Here is a 19,185-nt window from a genome sequence, read left to right as displayed (position 1 = left end):
ATGAAAGCTCCACCTATGACTTTCTGATGTAGTACAGCAAAAAGTGTTTTAGCAAAGAGCCCAAGTCTTTAGAAAGACTTCTCGCCCACTTGTTCTTTTGCTCTGGATCTCATCCTCTGCAGTCACCTCCCTTCTTTGTTATCAGCTGTGGTGAAAGACATACAAGAACCTTCTGTATCGATAGAAACGTAACGTTCTCCTGTTGGACCGGCCCTTTCCCTTCATGGAACCTCTGGAGGTCCGTGTTTCTCAGACTTCTCTCCCTTGGTTCTACTTTGAAGTAATGTTTGATATAATCTCAGTCGTATACCTGTTTATTACCCTACTGCTGCTTGGTCTGAGCAATTCTCAGTGCTTGAAAAGCAAGTAACACCATGACTTACCTACTATTCACTAATACAATTATATTATCTGTTAGATTCTGGTTAATCACTAAGTAGATCTCTAAGATCTACTTCAGAGAAGCACACACTCTTTCTGTTACTTCTTCAAATCACCTGTTCTAGTGCAGCTGAAGATGGTTCAACTATTATGGAAGAATATCATATGGTCACATATGTTTTTGCTAGCCAGCTTATCAGTTTGATTATAGCAAGAGGAAAAAAAATAGCCGCAAAATAATTTTTTGCTAGCTGGAGAAAAGATGGAATATTCTGACAGTACTGATCAGGAGAGCTGGGACATATAAAAATATCTGAAATGTGAAGCACTGGTGAGGAACACCATCGCATGATCCCTCACTCTTTAAGGAAATCACTCACTTGGGAGTTACAGCAAGATTCATGACACCTTTATGGACAGTCTGGTTCAGCAGAGAGGCTGAGAACCACTGCTGTAACCCACAGGAACCATCAACCCTTGTTTCTATTCCTTCTCATCATATACTACAGTATATACTACAGTATATACTACAATACTACAGTATTGTCCAATTTAAACTGCAAATTTTAATTAGCAAAGAGAGTGCCTGGTTGTCAAAGATCTTGGGGCGCTGTCACAAAACTAGAGCTATAACAAGAGAGACGAATACATGAAAAATTCAGTTTGAACATGAATAGCCTTTTCTTCACAGGGCTGTATTGCGAGGGCTCTGACTTTAGCTCAAACAGTAGAAGTAATTCTCAGTTGCATTTGCCAGAAGCAGTTTTTAGATGGAATAAATCAACACAGGGTAACATACATCAGTGGTTCTTGCTCCATATTTGTCACTTAAGTTTATAAATTGAGAAGACTTATACATACTTAGTGAGCCCCATTACCTTGATCTGAACCTGAAATTCAGGGTGAGTGACTAACTGAGGGAGAGCTTGCTTCTTCCAGCCTTTGAAAGCCTAAGGATCACAGGGAATGCTGAGGGCATTACTATGGTGCATATAACAGGATAGATGGGATTGTTCATTTACTCCTCACTTAATAGTGGATACCCTTGCTTCATGTTATTACAGGATTAGTGTTTTATATGTAGGAAGAGAATTAACACCAATTTGAGTTTCATATAAGAATCAAGTGCAGTTTATACAACAGTGATTTCTAATGTGAATAAGAGCTTTACAGATACAAAGAGAGGAATGCTTTGCTAATATATTATTAACAGAATTGAATGTGAGGCTTTAAATGAAAGCAGAGTTAGTATTTTTAACAAAACTGACTACCATAGTACCAATCAGTCTAGGACTCTAGAAAAATAGTGATAAGCTGTCTCACAGGATCGAGCTCTTTTCATGTAGAAGGTTTTCAGGCATGGATCACCACTGGAAGTACTATTGAATGAAGCACATTCATAACAGTCTTACCAATGTAGCACCATTCATTTACACATGTAAGGGAATAAGAGAAATACTTACAACTTTCAGCAAGTGAAAGTGGTACAAAAAGCTTTGTTCCAGGAAACAGCAAGTGTCAGCAGCTCCCCAAGGGACTCGGTACCAGACACAGCAGCACAGCCAGGAAAGGAGGGACCTCCACTAGCTGGAGCCCAGCCCCACTATACCTGAGAAAAACAAGCAGAACAGCTGAAAAATAGCAGCTGTGAGCCCAGATCCTCATGCATGCCCCTGAAGATGATGATGAAGTTGATCTAAAGTCAAACTATGAAGCCGTATCTGGATCAGACCTGCTAATGATAATAAGGGCAAAGTGCCTGAGGGAGCAAGCCTAAAGTCAAACCAAGAAGCCAGAGCAAAGACCAAAAAGACACTGGTACAGCAGGGCAGAGATGCAGACCAGCAGCATACCTGCAGAAAAGCTCAAACAGGAGATCAGTATCCTGGGCAGAAGGGGTGGGTGGAGGCAACAGATGAGGCTCCTCAGCAGGAGAATTAAGGCCTGTTAGTCCACTGGTCTCTGACAGGTTTGAACACACTCTTGCTTCCCCTGAGAGGAACTGCTTTACTAATATCTACATAGCTATTCCTTTGCCATTTTTGCCAGACTTGCCAAAGTAAACATTTAAAAAGAAAGCATCTCTTTCAATATTGCAATTCGATCACACAAGCTTGACTTACATCCCCAAAACATTCCTCATGTCAGATTTAAGTTCATCATGGTTTCTCTTCAAGCTCCTGCAGTGAATATTTAAGTGATTGTCAGCTTCTCTTTTGCTCTCTATAAGTTGGACTTTAACAAGCTGTCAGATCAAATAGACATGAAGCTGTTCATGTTTCCACTCATTTTATCAACAGAGCAAGAGCACTCTGAATCAGGGGGAGAAGAGAGGACATGTCAACACCATACACTGAGCACCATGCAGAGACGCTGGTTTGGACTGTGGAAGCAGAATGGAGGCAGCGGTACAACACTTCTTCCCAGCTAATTACTCCTGCTGAGCATTGCTTTTCAGTCATGTTAACTATTCTAATCATAGTGCTGGGCTAACTTTGTTCTGTAACTTCTTTTGTTACTAGCTTCTCTGCACAGAACAACAGCACATGGTATAGGCACACTAAAAATAAAAAAAAAAAATCAAAAAATAGATGGGTTTAATAGTTAAGAGTCTGCAATGCCTTGTGCTCTTGGATGTCCCTATAGTGAACAGACCTGGTATGGGGAAGGTACACTCGTAGCGTGCTCTGCGAGGCACTGTTCTTTAAAGTAGCAGTTAGAGGGAAAGAGAACTGGCCACAGTGATTCAAGGCACATACTGCAGGGCTCCTGCCATTTTCCAAACAGTAAACCCAATGGCTGCAAGTGAACACAGGCAGAGAAAAATGTTTGGAGCTGTCACAAGGCTGTGAGGAATGCGATCACATGCTGTGCAGGCACAAGTCATGTGCAGAGCCAGCTGTGCCAAGAATCACTTGAAAATTAAATTGTAAGAGCAGTGGGGCCTGTGTAGTCCAGTGATACCTGTTTGAGACAGCACAGTGCCTCCAGAACATCCTTGGTCTGTGCAAATACTTGTGTAGCTGTGGATTCTCTGAGGAATTGTATTGCTTTTTTTTTACCTTAAAATAAATGAATTAAATGTGTCAGGGCTAGGCCTTAATGACCTTAATCAACCTCATCTGGGACATCTACCCAACCCCTCTGCCCCTGGGCCCAGGAACTCCACTTAAACTCAGGTCTGAGCACTCAGTATGTAAGCTCTACTCCAGTGTGGTTGGATCTAGGTTAGTGATAGTCTTGTTTGGCTATTGAGTCCAGCCTTGACCTACAGGTTGCTTTTCCAGCTTCATCTCAGGCTTGCCTTGTTTCTGTGGTGTCTGTTGAGTGCTTAGTGAGTTGTGTCTGACTGTAGCTGTTCTTACCAGCCTGGGTCTGATCTGTAGATCAGTTTTCTAGTTTGACCTTGGACCTGCACCATTGTCACGATTTGCTGGATAGCTGGGCTACTTGATCGAACCTGGCTGCTCTCTCTGGGTCTGCCTTGCTCGGGTGCTGCTAGTCTTGTTATGGTGCCTGGTTCCTTCACCGTTAGGGAACAGCTGGCTGGTTCTGCATCTTGGCAAAACGAAGCTCAGCAGCTACAGAACTGCTGTATGGCTTTCAGGCATCTTCAGTGATTGCATTTTTATTCAACATAAACTTACTTCTTAATGCTACTGTTAGCAATGCTTTACAGCTCACAGAAATCCCTCTGCTTGTTCTTAACTGCCCCTCAGGCTCTACTTACAGTTTGTCATTTATGTAATGTATTTTCAGATTGTTTCCTAAAGGCATGGTTTTTCCTTCCTGAGAAATGAGCTAGTTCAGAGAACTGAAAGCAGAATGCAACAGAAATGAGTACAGAAAGCTGATGGAGGCTGAGCATGAAGGATGATACAGCTCTATCCTGGCTTCTTTAGATATTAAATTTTTTGTAGTCTTTTTTTCTAGCTGTGCAGGAGTCAGAGGGTGGCTTAGGCTGCTTCTGAAAGCACTTAAAGGCAATTGTTTTAGTGAGGATTTCTACTTTATTTGGTGCTTGAAATAGCCCCTCTTGTCAAATCCCAGAAATAAAATAATGACAGGACAGTCCATATGGCACTGGATTACTATGGGAACATTTTGACTTTGTTTTCTTATGTTAAAAATGTGAGAAGGCGAAAGTTTGTTATGGGGCACCATGTGCCAAACTGCAACTCAAGTGTGGCCACTCTAGCCGTATCAGACAGGTCCTACCCCGCTTTATGAGGAAGGCCTGCCAGGCCAGATGCTGTTCTCGTAAAGCAGGCTACTGAGGAAAGGGAAGCAATAACATTCCCTTCTCCCCAGTGCGACATTTCTCACCACAGAATGAGCTCTTTTTAGTGAGAAGCTGTAAAAGGCTGCGAGGGTCAGCAGGTTTGCATTCTAACTGTGTCAAAAAAGGGGGGTTCCTCTCACCCAAAACCACACAGAAGAAAGACAAAAAAAGGCAGGAAGGCAATAGTAGCATCTAGTTCAGAAATGGAATGTGAAACGGAGGAGAGTTGTGTAAAGCCATGCCAGAAATCTGTGGCAGACACAGACTGCCTGCGTCCTGGCTCTGTCTAGAAGACCTGTCTGTCCTTGCTTGCCCAGAAAGCTATGTTCTTCTAGAAAGAAAAAAATAAATTATTTTTGCCTTATGGCTACTACCAGAGGGGATGTTGGCTGTTCAGTAGTAGAGTCTGTATTTGGGAGTGTAGATTTGCTGAGGGATGAAAAAACTGAAGGCAGAACTATGGCTGCTGGTTATAACTGTCTGGTGGCCCAGGGGTGGTCAGATGTGGCAGCAGGTACAGCCTGGTCAGATGGGGACTCTGGCAGCAGGAGCGATCTCAGCAGCATAATTATGCAAAATAGACCAGCTGCTGTTTACAGCATGTGGAAATTATTTATTAACATTCAGCGATACTAATGATAATAATCTTAGGTGTTGTTATAGGAAATATTTCAAGGGATTTAGTCAACTCTGCCTGACACTCTACCAGATATGCTAGAAGGAGTAAGAAAGGGAAATTATATCCTCTTCTTGCCTTCTGGATATATAAGAATTGTTTTCAGTGTGGGCTATGGGTATCAAATAAGTTTCTTTTGCATCAATGCAGAGGAGGATCCTGCCATTAGGCAGAAAAAAATATTTTTTTCTCCCTCTCTTTGCAGTTCTCACAGCTTTAACATTCTACTACTTTCCTCTTCTTAGAGACCGTCTGCATTTGGCTGTCAAATCACTTTTGCCCCACAAGGAACTGCTTTTTTCATGATGTTCTGTAGACTATTTGCAAAAGTCATTTGTCATGGAGCCATGGTCATAGGAATTAATGTTCAACCTAAATCACCAGTCTTTCTGGTATGTCAGGCTAGTGTATCTCAAAGGATATTGCTTTGCACTCCGCTTCCATGTGGTTCTGTAGCTTCCTCGGAGCTTTCCTTCGACCCTTGTAACCTTTTATAGGCAAGGGCCTCTGGGGCACCAGTGGCCCTCGGTTCTTCCTTGAGGGAGGCAGAGCCACAGTCTGTAAATAATCTGTTCACCTGCTCTCGGGAAGCTTCCAGGCCTTCTGCTTTGTGGCAAACGCTTTTCTGGTCCCTTCTCCTACCACAATGCCAACAGTCCCGGGCAGAATAGGGCTCTGGATTCTCTTCTTATGCTTTCAGGCTCCACTGCCCTGTGCATGGGGTCAAAAGGTAAAGAGAGGCTGTGCAAACCCTGAATGGCGTGTGGACATGACACAGCCTTGTGAGGCTTTGTGTGGAAATACTAAGGCAGGAGGCGCTGTGGTGAGACAACTTCCAGGCCTTGCACTAGCACACTCCATTGCACCAAATTAATGGCTGTAGCTCTGTCATAATGGCCTCAGAGGGAACAGTCCTGCACTGACAGAGAAAAGATTATACCTAGAAGAGGTGCAACTTTTTTATCTTGTAGAACTTTAGGCTACGGGTTGCCATATTGAGGTTTTTTTCAAGGAAGGCTGACAAGTATAAAGAAAAACCAGTAAAATACCTGTTAAGGAATGGCAAGTGGGGTATTAACTTTGACTAGTAGCTTTTATTTAAAGTGTGTAGGAAAACATAAAAGCATTTTATTTTGTCTTCATAGCTATTTTAATCTGAATTAAGAAAATTTCTCATCTTCTAGTGTAGAAAAACATCTAGATTTGTGTGTATCTTAAATGTTCCTTAATTACTGATGTATCGTGAGCTACTAAGTAAATATTAAATATACGTAGGCTTTTATAGAATGGCAGACACCTGCAAACAATGGAAGCAGTAATATTCTGACCTGTCAAAGCCTATTTACAGAGTAACTTGTCGGCACACTTGTCTAACAGACAGAGCCATTCAAACCGAATGAATAGAAGTAATTCCCACTGATATCTGGAGCTGTTATGGTTTTATGTCAGGACCTACGTGGACATTTTCCAAGCCACAAATTATATCCCTGAAGAGGTTGGGAGCAAGCAGTGGATGTAGATATTCAAAGTTATTATGGCACAATACACTGTTTATAAGGAGGTGACTGTAAATGCAGCTCTGTAGAACAGGATTGACTGTGCTGCTTTGAGACATAATTACTTTAGTTAACTCTTCTGAAAGAGAAATCAAATGTTTGTGGGAGTCTTTTGGAGGTGAAAAAAGAAAGCTTTTGATTAACGTAGAAATGTATTATTATAACATGGATTTTTATTAAAAAAAAAGTATAAAGTAATGTTTGACTAAGTTGCAGTTATCTGGTGACGAATGCTTTCCCTGAGGGCTCTTGGTGGGAAGGTGTGAGCTTGATTTGAATTACTGGCTTGTATGAAGCCAGGCAATGTGGTGGTGTTGTGATGTGTGGTGGTGTGCACTGGGATAGTCTTTTGCTGCTGGGGATTTGCCTGTAGGGAGGGAGTAAACTCTTAGTCTAGTTTAGTTATTCATTTGGTTGTGCATGCTTCCCTTGAAAAAAACTGAACTCCAGTGCCTTAGAAAAACCTAAGCTTTTTCTGCTGATTTATTCAAAGAACAAAATTATATCTATCTGGATGGAAGCTAAATGATGGAGAAATGGGATAGTTGCATTATTGTGCCAACCTCTCTAGGTCCCATCCTTCCTCCTCTTCAACATGTTGGAGAAGCCAAGGTAAAAAATACAGAAGTTGGAAAGAAAGAGAAGGACTGTGGTAAGGAGAGATGGATGTGGATGTGAAACGCCAGAACAACCGTGAGCAGATGAATTAGACTGAATGAGGGATGGTGATGGGAAAGACTGCACGCTCTTTGCCTAAGAGTAATGGAGGAGTGTCTGGTTGGCTAGTTTTCACTCCCTGTCTCCATGATGATTACAGTTAGTGCAGAACTAACACTGCAAGATGCTGTAGGACCTGTCTTCTATAGCTGCTACTCAGCCAAGTTCTATGTACTTGGCCAGTCTCACAGTCTGTAGACCATGGCTGTAGCTGCTGCATGTGGTAACTGTTTGGTGCTCTGTGGACTCTGTCATGCAGCCTGAAGGGTGTCTGTGCCAGCTGTACTCTGAAGCCTCACGTGAGACCATCTACTGTCGCTGAGTGGCTGTCCTACTCCAGCACAAGTCCCCAGAGTCTCTGCTTGTTAGGTCCCAATCATATCTTTCGTAGCAGGTAACTGGTTATTAGACAGCAAGGTCCGACCTATGGAAAAGTAGATCCTTTTTTTGTTGAAGAACAGCATCTGCAGAATTTACTCAAGTAGGCAAAGCCGGGAGTACGCTTTACAGGGTTCTCTGCAGGACTGCATCACCTTTATCATCAAATCTTCAGAGTTTTGAAAAGACAAACTGTTGCACATTAGAAGATGAACATAGGTGGCCAGTCCTCATGTGTTGCTCTGGATTTGCTGCTTTTACTGCTTTTCCTGTCTCTGGCAGCCCTCTCGCTCTGGGTGAGAGCTGTGAGTTAGCTGAATGTCATGTTCATTGAATTGTGTTGTGTGGTCTGTTGGCAAACTCTGCAGTGGAGTGGGACCAGTACAGCGGTTCCCAGTGAAGCTCTATTTGAATTCATTGTAAAGTGCTACTGCTGTCTCTGCAGGATTCCATTTCCATACTATTTTTATATCATTTTACAAGTCTGTAGTTAATATTAACTGACAGGGCCAGCTGAGAATCTTGGGATTTCCTATTACAGATTAATTAAGGAAAATACTAATTCGTGTACAGACAGATGCCTTGTGGTAAATTGCACTGCATGAATATCATTGTCTTCGCTGCTAGTTCTGTTTCCTACTGGTTACTGAATCTGTCTTCTAGCATAAGGTGCTAGAGGCACGCAGCAGGTTTGTTAGCAAGTATCTATATGTATAAAGAAAGCTGCAGAGAAACTCCTATTCTTACCTTTTTCTGAAGTGTCATTTTTATGGGCCAGTTGTCCTAAATTGTTCTGTACCTAGAATGTATGAGAGCTTCCATTTTAATGCTTTCTTAATGGAGCTTAGAGAAAGACCTGGGGCTCGGGGGGGGGGACACACGACACACTTGCATTTACCAAGGAATTTTCCATTCCAAATTGCTGTATGGTTCCATACTAGTTTAGAATTGATCTTCCTGTTTTGTTTGAAAGAGATATTGCCATCAGGGAGCGGCAAGAGTGGGCTGCTCTGCGAGGTAGGCAAACCAGGAGCTGAGGACAATGGCAAGGCAGGCGGGGGGAGCATCCTCACCAATCCCACAAGATTTGTGCCGTAAGAGCAGAGAAGGGCCAGTGGCAGTAACCAGGGGCAGCCACAGTCATCACTAGACAAGTCTACAGTGACGAGATGTGTCCAAGGTCTAATGACAAAACTGAGTCAGGATCCGGAGCAGCAAGGCACACACACACATCGTGAGGCTTACCTACAACATAGCTCAGAACTAGAGGCTACACTTCAGATCTGCTCAGCCAGACCAGGGTGAGGGTCTGAACTTAAACGCAGCTTGAAGTGAAGTGGAGGAAGCCCTGAGGAGGCTTCTCAGCCCTTGCACACGAGCCTGACCCAGTGTTGCAGCTGCGCTGTGTCTGAGCTGGCCTTGAGCACCCAGCACTCAGAGACAGGGGTGGCAGATTGCAGAGCCTGCTGGTGCACTCGTACAGCACTTGTAAACTACTACATGCTTGCCCTGCCCTGCTCTTGAGCTATTTTCTAGACAGGAGGCAGGATATTGGGTTAAATGGATCTACAGTCTGATGTGGTGCAGCCATTGTTATGGTAATGTATTAAACCTTTCTGGACTCAGAATAATCGTAATTTGGACATGGAAGCAAGGGACTTCGGAATTCAGCTGAATGAACTGCCTCGGGTTGAGCAGGTTTGAAGTGTAACACTTTTGTAAAATAGCATTTCTTTATTAGCTGTCAGCATAAACATATAACCAAGTATTTGAACAAGCAGGTAGCTGTGATTGGAAGTACAAAGCTGGCCTCCTTAACATCTTGTAGAATAGATCTGTTTCCTGGGAGACTGGCTGTTTATCATGTCAGTGAAAAGGTCTGATAGTTTAATCCCTGTTCTCTAGGAAGGAATGGGCTGGAGTCTCCTAACTCATCAGTTATCAACAAGCAGAAGGGCAAATGTTGGTTATAACATGTCGGAGTACAACGAAACATGAGCAGAGAGGAAGGAGATCTGTGCTTGCCTTTCACCTTCTCAAGCGTTTCCTGCAGAGGGATACGAGAGCAGCTTCACTGGAGTCACACCAGTCTGCTCTCACTGCCCACACTGGTACCAGCAGCAGGGACACAATGGGAGGTCTGGCTCTTACACTCCTCTACCTGATGAAGAGCTAGTTTGAGTGTGCAGATTTAGGCCACAGACATCCTGCCTGCAGTGCAGGTGTGGCCCCCAGCTAGGTCAGCACGGTTGCTACTTTGGGGGAAAAAAAAGACTTTCCAGTCATCGACAAATCAGACCTCACCTGGAATCAAGGAAACACGAGTATGGCCTGAAGCAGGTCAGAGGTTACACTTCAAACCTGCTTTACCAGAGACAGAGAATTCACTTGAATTTTGAAGTTTTGTTCTTTTATGTCCAAGTTACCAATCTGAGGGCAAAGCTATTAGCTTCATCACTAGCTTTCTTGTGCTGTAGAGAAAAATACAGACGACATTCCTGGAGTTTAGTGTGAAAGACGGGAAATCACTGCAAATAAACAGGACACAGGTTTAATGGAGCATGAATGTACTTGGTTGAGGTTGCTGAGTGCCCTTTAAGACAAGGATATGGCAAAGCTCAGTAGCTGAATTTTGACAGACTCCATTACGACAGCTTGCTTTTCTAGCCCTGCTGTGCCTCTGCTTTTATCTAATTTTAAGTTCATATCTCAGCATGGTTAACTCTGATTATGGTCGTTCTGGTATCTGTTAAACGAGCTGCTTTTCCAAGGCCCTTAAAACCCCCAAACACTAGGGTTTGCTAGTAACCAGTGGCAGAACAAAGGCAATCCATGCGTGTCCAGACTGGTACTAATTCCTTAGATCCTTTCCCTTGGAATACTGCAAAGCCAATGTCTAAGCATGCACACTTTTTCTGTTCATCTGAATAACCTGGTGAGTGCTGAGACTTGTATTTTCTGTTCATGCGCTGCAGCCGTCCCAACCTACAGCATTGAGGTTACAGAGAATGAGGTATCCTGTGGGCTCTGATTTAAGCAGCTAATATTACAGAGAGCTGAAGTGATGTATTTTAGTGTATCGGTATTAGTGTGTGTATATATATATGATGCCATTTTCAAAAGGCATATGGATCACTTGGCGCTTGGCTAGGTAGTTTATCACAGAGCCATAAAATAGTTCCCATGAGAAGAGACTTCACGAGGTCTCTCATCCAGCCTCCTGCTGGATCAAATCTAAGGCCAGACCAGATTGCTCAGGGCTTTATCCAGTTAGGGCTTGAAAAATGGGAACTGCACAGCCTCTCTGGGCAATCTGTTCCCTTGCCTGCCTGAAAAAGTTTTTCTGTACCTGCAGTTGGAATTTCTCTTGTTATTACGACTAAATCCGCATTGTAAAACAAGTATGTTGGATTGTAGTTCAGCTGTTTAATTGGGAGTAATGTCAGATGCAGAACACAACGCTGGGAACCTGTGTGGGCCGTAGGTGAAGTGCTGCTGACAGGGACAGAGGCTGATGTCCGTACAGTCTACCCTCCAGTGGGGATACAGAGCTCCTACTCATCCCGTACTTCACTGCACATGGAGCTCAATGTCTGTAACTCAGCCAGAGGAGAGGCTGTTGCAGAAGCAGTGCCATGACACCAAAAGTACCCCGAAGTAAAAGATGCGTTTGTAAAAGTTGTATTGAATGGGTCTTCCATACCTTGTCTTCCTAACAAGTTTTATACGTCATCTTCCCCTGCAATCCAGGCATGATGTGTGTCTGTGTCTGCTGCTGCTCATAGCTTTGTAGAGCAGCAAAACCAGCATGAAATGATGTGACCTTCTTTCATGGCTGCCCAAAAGGTTCTGAATAGCAGCCCTGGAACAGAGCGGGCTTGTTGACTTCATTCTGCAGCTGCATGACAACTGTGCCTCTAAGCCTGCAGCTTCAAGAAGACAGCACAGCATCTGTTCACATAAAAGATAGCTTTTGGCTTGTCTTTTTGAAATAATGAGAAACTTAAACTACCGGGTTTAAGTGTAAACTTAGAAACAGGTGAGTTGGGCTTCCCTCATTTGCCAAGAAAAGCATCCCACTTATCTTTGACAGAGGACTGGATGGATTATCCTCAGTTTCAATTAAATATTTTAGCTCCACATGTGGAGAAATTAACATCTAATTTACAAGAAGTTTTAATCCTAGTGTAGTAATTATATTCTATTATGTGAATCTCTGTTTAGTTAAGGTATGAATACAAAGTCTCTCTGATTTTTATGGACTGGTTCTTTCTATATGCATTTGCTTGTCACCATGACAACTTCCCATCAGTTTGTCTGACACTGCACACTTCAGAGAAGTTACAGTTAATCCAGGGCCTGGATGTGGAGTACCAGGGAGTAACATCTGAGCATCTGATTTCCGTGGGCTCATGCATAGTTCTGCTCTGTTGGTCCGATGGATCCACACATGCAGGTTTAAGAACAAAGAACTACATTCTTTCACCAGATCTTCAAGCTGCAACACACTGCAATTTCTTCAACATCTTTTCATTCTAGTTGTGTACACAGGCTTGTAAAGCCAGTATTAGACTTGTCTGTAAAATGGTTAGCTATCACTTAATGGATTTATAGCCTGACTTACAAAAATGTCTCTACATTTTCTTCAGAAATGACTCTAGAGTCTAGATGTTTTTATTATTGAGTACTGGGATCAGCACTTAATTGGCAAGTATTCTAACACAGAAATAAGATGCCTTACACCTGTCTATCTGCTCTCTAGTAACCTAGAAAAATATTCCTGCCTCTGCAAATCTGGCTGATCTGCTCTGTCAGGAGCAATTTTTCAACTTAAACTTTGGTACCCAAAAGATCTGTGCGTTCTTTGATGTGAGATGTCTGGGCTGATGCTTTGTGAGCTGTGCTGATTTGTGTTGCTGGGTGGTGGCGGGTGCTCACTGCCAATCGTCCTCACCACTCCACACAGCATTTTTGTTGTCTTGGGAGAGTTTGCACTGGAGACTGGCAGACTTTACCAAAATAGGCTTTTGGACAGGAAGCTTCAGTTCCCTGAAGGAAGGATTTGCAGGATGAAAAGCTGAAAATTTATCTGGAGCGTGTGGCTTTGTTCAGCCGTATCTGAAAGTGCCTCGGTGTGAAGGTGAAACTGAGAGAACTCTAAGCCTGCCAAAGGTGGTAAGGCCAAAGGTTCCTAATGAAACGGGAATGGCTGGACCTCGGTCAGTGATATTTATTGCCAACTCTTTGGCAAGACTGTGAATTAAAAACCTTGCATATGTTATTTCCCTGTCAACCTCAGAAGAAAACCCTAGATCACAAATTGTCTTAAAAAGAAATATTCATGCCCACGCACTGAACTAGCTTACATAGTAGAGCCTAATGGTAGATGGATTAGTTTGCTGTGCAGAGCAGTAATGCTGCTTTTGCTTGTTGCAGTGATGCTGCACGTTCCAGCTGGCAGCTGCCGTGTCTCTGAATGTACATCATGCATATTACATCCGTTTTCTGTGTGTAAAGCCTTGCATCGTATCTGTTTTTTTGAAGAGTTGTAGTGGATAACTTGAAAGATACACAGGAATATGCTATTTTTCTCAACAAAATATCTCAAGTATCTGAAAAGGAAATTGGTTACCCTTGGCTGCATTATCTGATCAGAAAGTCATGTGGAAATGTGACAACTGTAAGTATTTCCACCGTAGGAAGAGCTGCTTGTTCCAGTTTTTTGCTAAAAGGCCACTGGAAATACCTTATCTGAATCACAGTCCTGGAGACGGGCTGTTAGTTTTGTTTTGCCATTGAAATAAAGCCTTCCAGGAGGAGCTCTCTAGACTTCATCGTTATAAAATGTCACAGTAAGAGGATAAGAAAGTTGAGTTTTGTATTGCCTAACAGAAAAAGAAGGCACAAGACACTTAAAAGAGGGGAGGAAAAAACCCCCTCCCAACTGTCTCTTAGGGAGTTTCTTGGTATTTATCCCTTTACAAGTGCTGGCTGAAGTTCTGTTCAGAAACATCTGTATGACTGTAAGACTAACACAGCTATGACAAAGCAGCACTACAAACAGCGGGGGTTTGTCAGAAGCAAACCCATGAGCTCAGGTGACTGTGCTACCGATGAGATTTTAAAATTTTGGAATCCATACTAAAATGCATGCAAATCAAATCAATTAGTTACTTTCTGACTACGGTTATGTTAATGAAGGGTCTAAGGAAATCTTTGGAAGCATTGGCCCAGTGTACTCTAGCAAGCCAAAATGCCAGTGGACTCTTTTAATGTACTGCTGACAATAGCAAAGTGTATGGCTTGACAGTATCTTTAGAGTGATAAAAATGAAGTTCCAAGTAGTTAATAATCAGATGGAGACAAAATCCTATTTTGAAAAATAAACACTAAACGTTTCATTAATTATAACACGGAATTGTAAGATGGCTCTTAGCCGGAGCTGACAAAAAAAAATTATCAGTGATCCTAAGGGCAGATGCATAAATTAATGTTTCTACTTTTTCAATAAATGTTTGGTAACTTCTTTAGTTACCAGTAGGTGTCACTGGAGTCCAGCAGAGAGCTATTATTACTTTAAAACATCTCTTCTGCTTAATCGAACCTTTACTTCATAGAGAAGCATTAGGTATTTGTACGTGTTGACATACACCCAATAAAAATGAAGCACTGCAATCGATGCTCTTTCAAATATGTTTTCTCCTGTCTCAGCTACTGATAACTGTTGGTGCATAATTCAGTGGATTGAGGGAGATTTCTGAATTTTTTTTTTTTCTCTGCAGCGTGCCTGAATCTGCTCCAAGCTGATAATGACCAAAGTGATTATTCGATGCAAAGGTGAAGCCGTTTAGCAGTGTCTGTGTGATTACTCAGCCCTTGCTCAACCTTTCATTGGGGAGTGGTGGTGGGAACTTCAAATCAAGCCAAAAGACCTAAGTCTTCAAATTTGTTTGTCCCCTGTGCTGAAAATGACAGAGTGCAGGCACTGAATGGGGCAGGAAGGGCCTGTGAGCCACAGAGCAGCTCTCTCGGCAAGACTGAGGAGGCGTTTAGGGAGGAAAACTAGTGGAAGCTCCTCTTCTGGTGTCTGTCGGTACCTACCCTGGAAATACACAGTATGCTCTTAATGATGGCAGATAGGGTTTTCCTCCAGTCTTAAATGTAAATTACTCCCAACGAATACAAAGGATCTATATAATCATTAGTTTGATGCACTTGTACTTTAGTATACGGACGTTTCTCTGAAGATCTGGGTCTTGCTTCCTATCCCTTGCACTGTGCTGAACAAGATCGCTTCGGATTGAGCTGAAGTAAAGCATGGAATGATTTTTCTGGTTTAATGAATGGTAGTTCTTGTCCTCTACGTGTTTGCCAGACAGGTGATCCGCCAAGGTATTTTGACCGAAATGCACATTCGGGTACACTGGAGTATTTGCTACTTGAAAGGCACAAAAAAGCACCAAGGAGACCGATACCTGTGGTTATTACATAATGTTCGAGCCACTTGATATCATACATCAAAAGATAAAAGGGGAGTGAGGTTTTGTTTTCCCTCAGCTATGGTAAAAGACTTATTCTTCATGAAAACCGCCAGGGAGACATTTTGAGTTGAAGCAGTCTTAGTTTGAGCCTAAGCTCTTGCATCAGTACATTCCTCCAACCTCTTTCAAATGTTTACCAAGAAATGATTGTGCTACACAGTAAACATTTATCTCAGAAATTCAAGATCACACATCCAGTAAAAAACTACAGCATAAGGCGTCTGCTGGAGGCCAGTGTATTATTAGGGTAATAATGTGCTTTTGGACAGTAAGTGCACTGCCTGTTCTGTAAATGCCCTCACAGGTGGCTAGATCCAGTAAGGAGCCATTTGTTTGATAAGTCTAAAGGACCAGTCAATACACAGGTTGGTTTTAGCCTTTTGTTCTCTTTAAATACATCTCTGAAGTACTCTGCCACCACTCCTTAAAGGGCTCTCTACTGCACGCTCTAGGATGATCTTTGACCGTTTCCCAGAACTGGCAAGCAGTGAACCTTGTTAAAAGGGGACAGGATTGCAGAACTGGCACAACACAGGGCCCGGGATGAACCAGGGTCTTGTGCAAGAGGCAGAAGACATTGCAGCTTTCTTCATGGTGCTGCACTCTAATTTGAATAAAGGTGAAAGTAGTTTGTTCAGGGTTGTATTCTGGCAGGAAACTAATGAAGCCACTAACTGATATTTTGTTGCCTCCTACTTTCCCATGAGGAAACCTTAATTTATTTTTTTTAATTATTTAATTTTATCAGCTTAATTTGCGAGATCATGTATTAATTCTGCCATAAAGTTCAGGGACATGTCCATCCAGTCCTCTGTAGTCTCACAAGTTTTAATTCTCTGTGGATTTTCTTTTCCAGTTGCAGTTTATGTTGCTGTTCTTTGTATCATCACACACAACCCTCAAAGGCCACACATACTGGTCTCAGTGCAGCTGCTCAGTTCTTTGACCTGATATTGCTATGGTTTAATGTTCTGTAACTGCTGTAGAAGTGCTTAGTTACTGTCCAAGTTCTACTCTTTCTAAAAAGTAGAAACAAGTACTTGGGAAATATGAAAGTGAAAACAAAAATCTTGTAAATAAAGACTCAAAAGACAATCGAGTGATTATAGCATCTACATATTAGAGCTACACACAAACCTAATAATCCAATCTATGAGGACAGAGGTACATAAGTTATAAGTGTTGGTCACATACTTGCCCCTTTTAATGGGTGAAGGAAGCAAATTAGCAAAATAAACAACAGGAAGGACTGCTACCCTATGGATATCTATCCTTGGATATGCTATCCTTGGAGAAGGAATAGAACAGGACAGTGACAGTCCCACTAGTGAACTCTTTATAATTTAAAACACCAATGGCTTGCTGCGTTCCCATGTTGTTCTTTGCCCAACAAGCACTACGCTGGTGTATTTTGGTAGTTTTCCTTAAGGGCTGCTGCCAGTGAAGACAGACATAAATTCAATAATAATGTGGGGAAAAAAAAAAAAGTTCTTAAAATAATAATTAAACAAAAACCTTCAGGGAGAGGATAAAATTGGTATTGAATGTGGTCCTCCTATAAGGCTGCAACAGATCTCAGGCATTTGAGAGAGTCGGACTCCTTTTATTCCATAACAAAACAAGGGGAACTTTACCTGACCAAAGAACCTAGACTTTCCTTGCTGCTTTTAGATTGCATCGTCACTGCAAATGAGGGTTTTTTCCAGAAACGCCTTGGCACATTGTAAAATCTTCACGGGAAATGGCACGGGTGGTTACTTTCTCAGCAGAGCTTGCTAAGATAAAACTGCATGGCAGAATAAAGTTCTGACCTTGACAATTATAACACGTGAAAGCTACTTTGTGCTTTTCCCACTAGTATTGCACTTACAGGTTTTTCCAGTGGAGTTGCAGGCTGATCACCTAGGGAAAAAAAACCTGCATGGAACAACCACTGAGAATTTAGCCGTAGGTGAATAACTCCTGTTGGTTCATCGAGTAAAACTAGTCTTTCCAGAGGCTCTTACACTGCAGAGACAATGCTGCCTCTCACACGATTGCAACAGATGGGTGTGCAGGCCAGGGAGAAGGTGGAGTAGTGCAACTTTTCCTACCAGCTGCCTGGCTCCGATTCGTTCGTGCTGGGATCCAGGGAGCTCTCTTTTTTGTCACGGAGTACTGGCCCTTTGCTGCACGCCCACAAGTGCCTCCTTCTGTCCAGTGGTGCTTGTTTTAACCTTTCAGTTACTAAACTTAATGCCTTGGTTTGACCACCTCAGATGAGGAAACAGCTACAATATGATGCAAATACAGAAAAGTATGATCCGAAACCGTGCGATAAAGATCCCCTATTTGAATGCCTTTCAGTCTTTCTTTTCAGGGTTCAGGGTCAGAAATGAGCAGTACGCTATCCATTGGAGATAACTCACTGAGAAAAGCCATAGTCTTGGCAGAAGCCACCCTTCCCTGTACAGCGGGTTGCAGATCTCCCCTGCCTCCCCACCGCTGGACGTTCTGCGTTAGGCTCAGCTCCGAGCCAGCTGCTGCAGCTCTCAGTGCCAGCCAGCTGTGCTCGCCCCCTCCCATGTCGCCTCCCGTGGCATTGCTGAACTTCCTCCAACATGCATTAGTAGCGATACTAATGTATAAATGACTATTTTCAGAGCTGTTTCAGAGAGGTTGAGTAAAGCATGGTAATTAGTTACTTAATGTGTCTCTTTACCCCCGCTTCATCTTTGCTATGCAAATAGCAAGGGGGAAATTCTAGCCCCAGTGAAGCGACGTGGCAAAGCCCCGAGTGCTCTCACCCCTGCGAGCCGCATGACACTTGAAGGACAGGAACAGGAGGAGACTGACATTTTGCAAAGAAAAAGCAAAGCACACTGAAATGTTTAGCATTTTAAGTGGCACTAATTGGGACATGAAAGCACTGCAGCAGCTGTGAGTGCAGCAAGAGCAGCAGGACATCCTCTTCTCCCCCATCCCTTCCCACCTGGACAAAAGGCAAGGAAGGAAGTGCTGTAGGAAGCTGCAGAGGACTTGAGAGGCAAATAGTGACTAGGCTGAGACACAGAGGAATGGGGAAGAGGCAAAGGAGAAGGTGCTGGGAGGCACTGGTGGCTGTCAGGGTTCTGAGGGGCACGGTGTGGGCACGAGGAGCAATGGGGAGAGCCTCCCCGCGAGGTACTGCTCGCTGCGTGGGCAGCGCTTCGCAGGGAAGCGGGACAACGGGTTGTTGAGCTTTTTCTCTTTGTGTGGGAAAAGGAGTGAAGGAAGGATGCATTGTGCTGTTAATTCCTGTGCTTGATATGAAAGGTAACTTGTGCTGTGGTACTTTTAAAGTCTGTTTGTAGCCTCGCTTTAGGGTGATAATACTGTCAAAGGCTAGTTTTTGTCCATGAGGCAGCACTGAGAAACCTTCCTGACAGCTTCTGGAAGGATGTGACTGTCTTCAGCTCCCCCAGAGTATCTGCTGCATGGGAAACGTTCCATTTTCCTACTGCATTGCCTTCGGATTTTTTGGAAGAAACGGAAACAGTTTAAAACATTCTAATGGCTGCCTCGAGACTGAATTATGTGCGAGGCTCCATACTAGGCTACAGCTCATTTTGAAAAGTCTGCATCGTTCCCCCACAGATCTCAGCGCAGAACCTCAAAAAGAGAACTGGGAGGGCT

This window comes from Athene noctua, chromosome 21 (genome assembly GCF_965140245.1).
Source record: "Athene noctua chromosome 21, bAthNoc1.hap1.1, whole genome shotgun sequence".
Taxonomy (NCBI): Eukaryota; Metazoa; Chordata; class Aves; order Strigiformes; family Strigidae; genus Athene; species Athene noctua.
Note: the sequence above shows the minus strand (reverse complement) of the source record.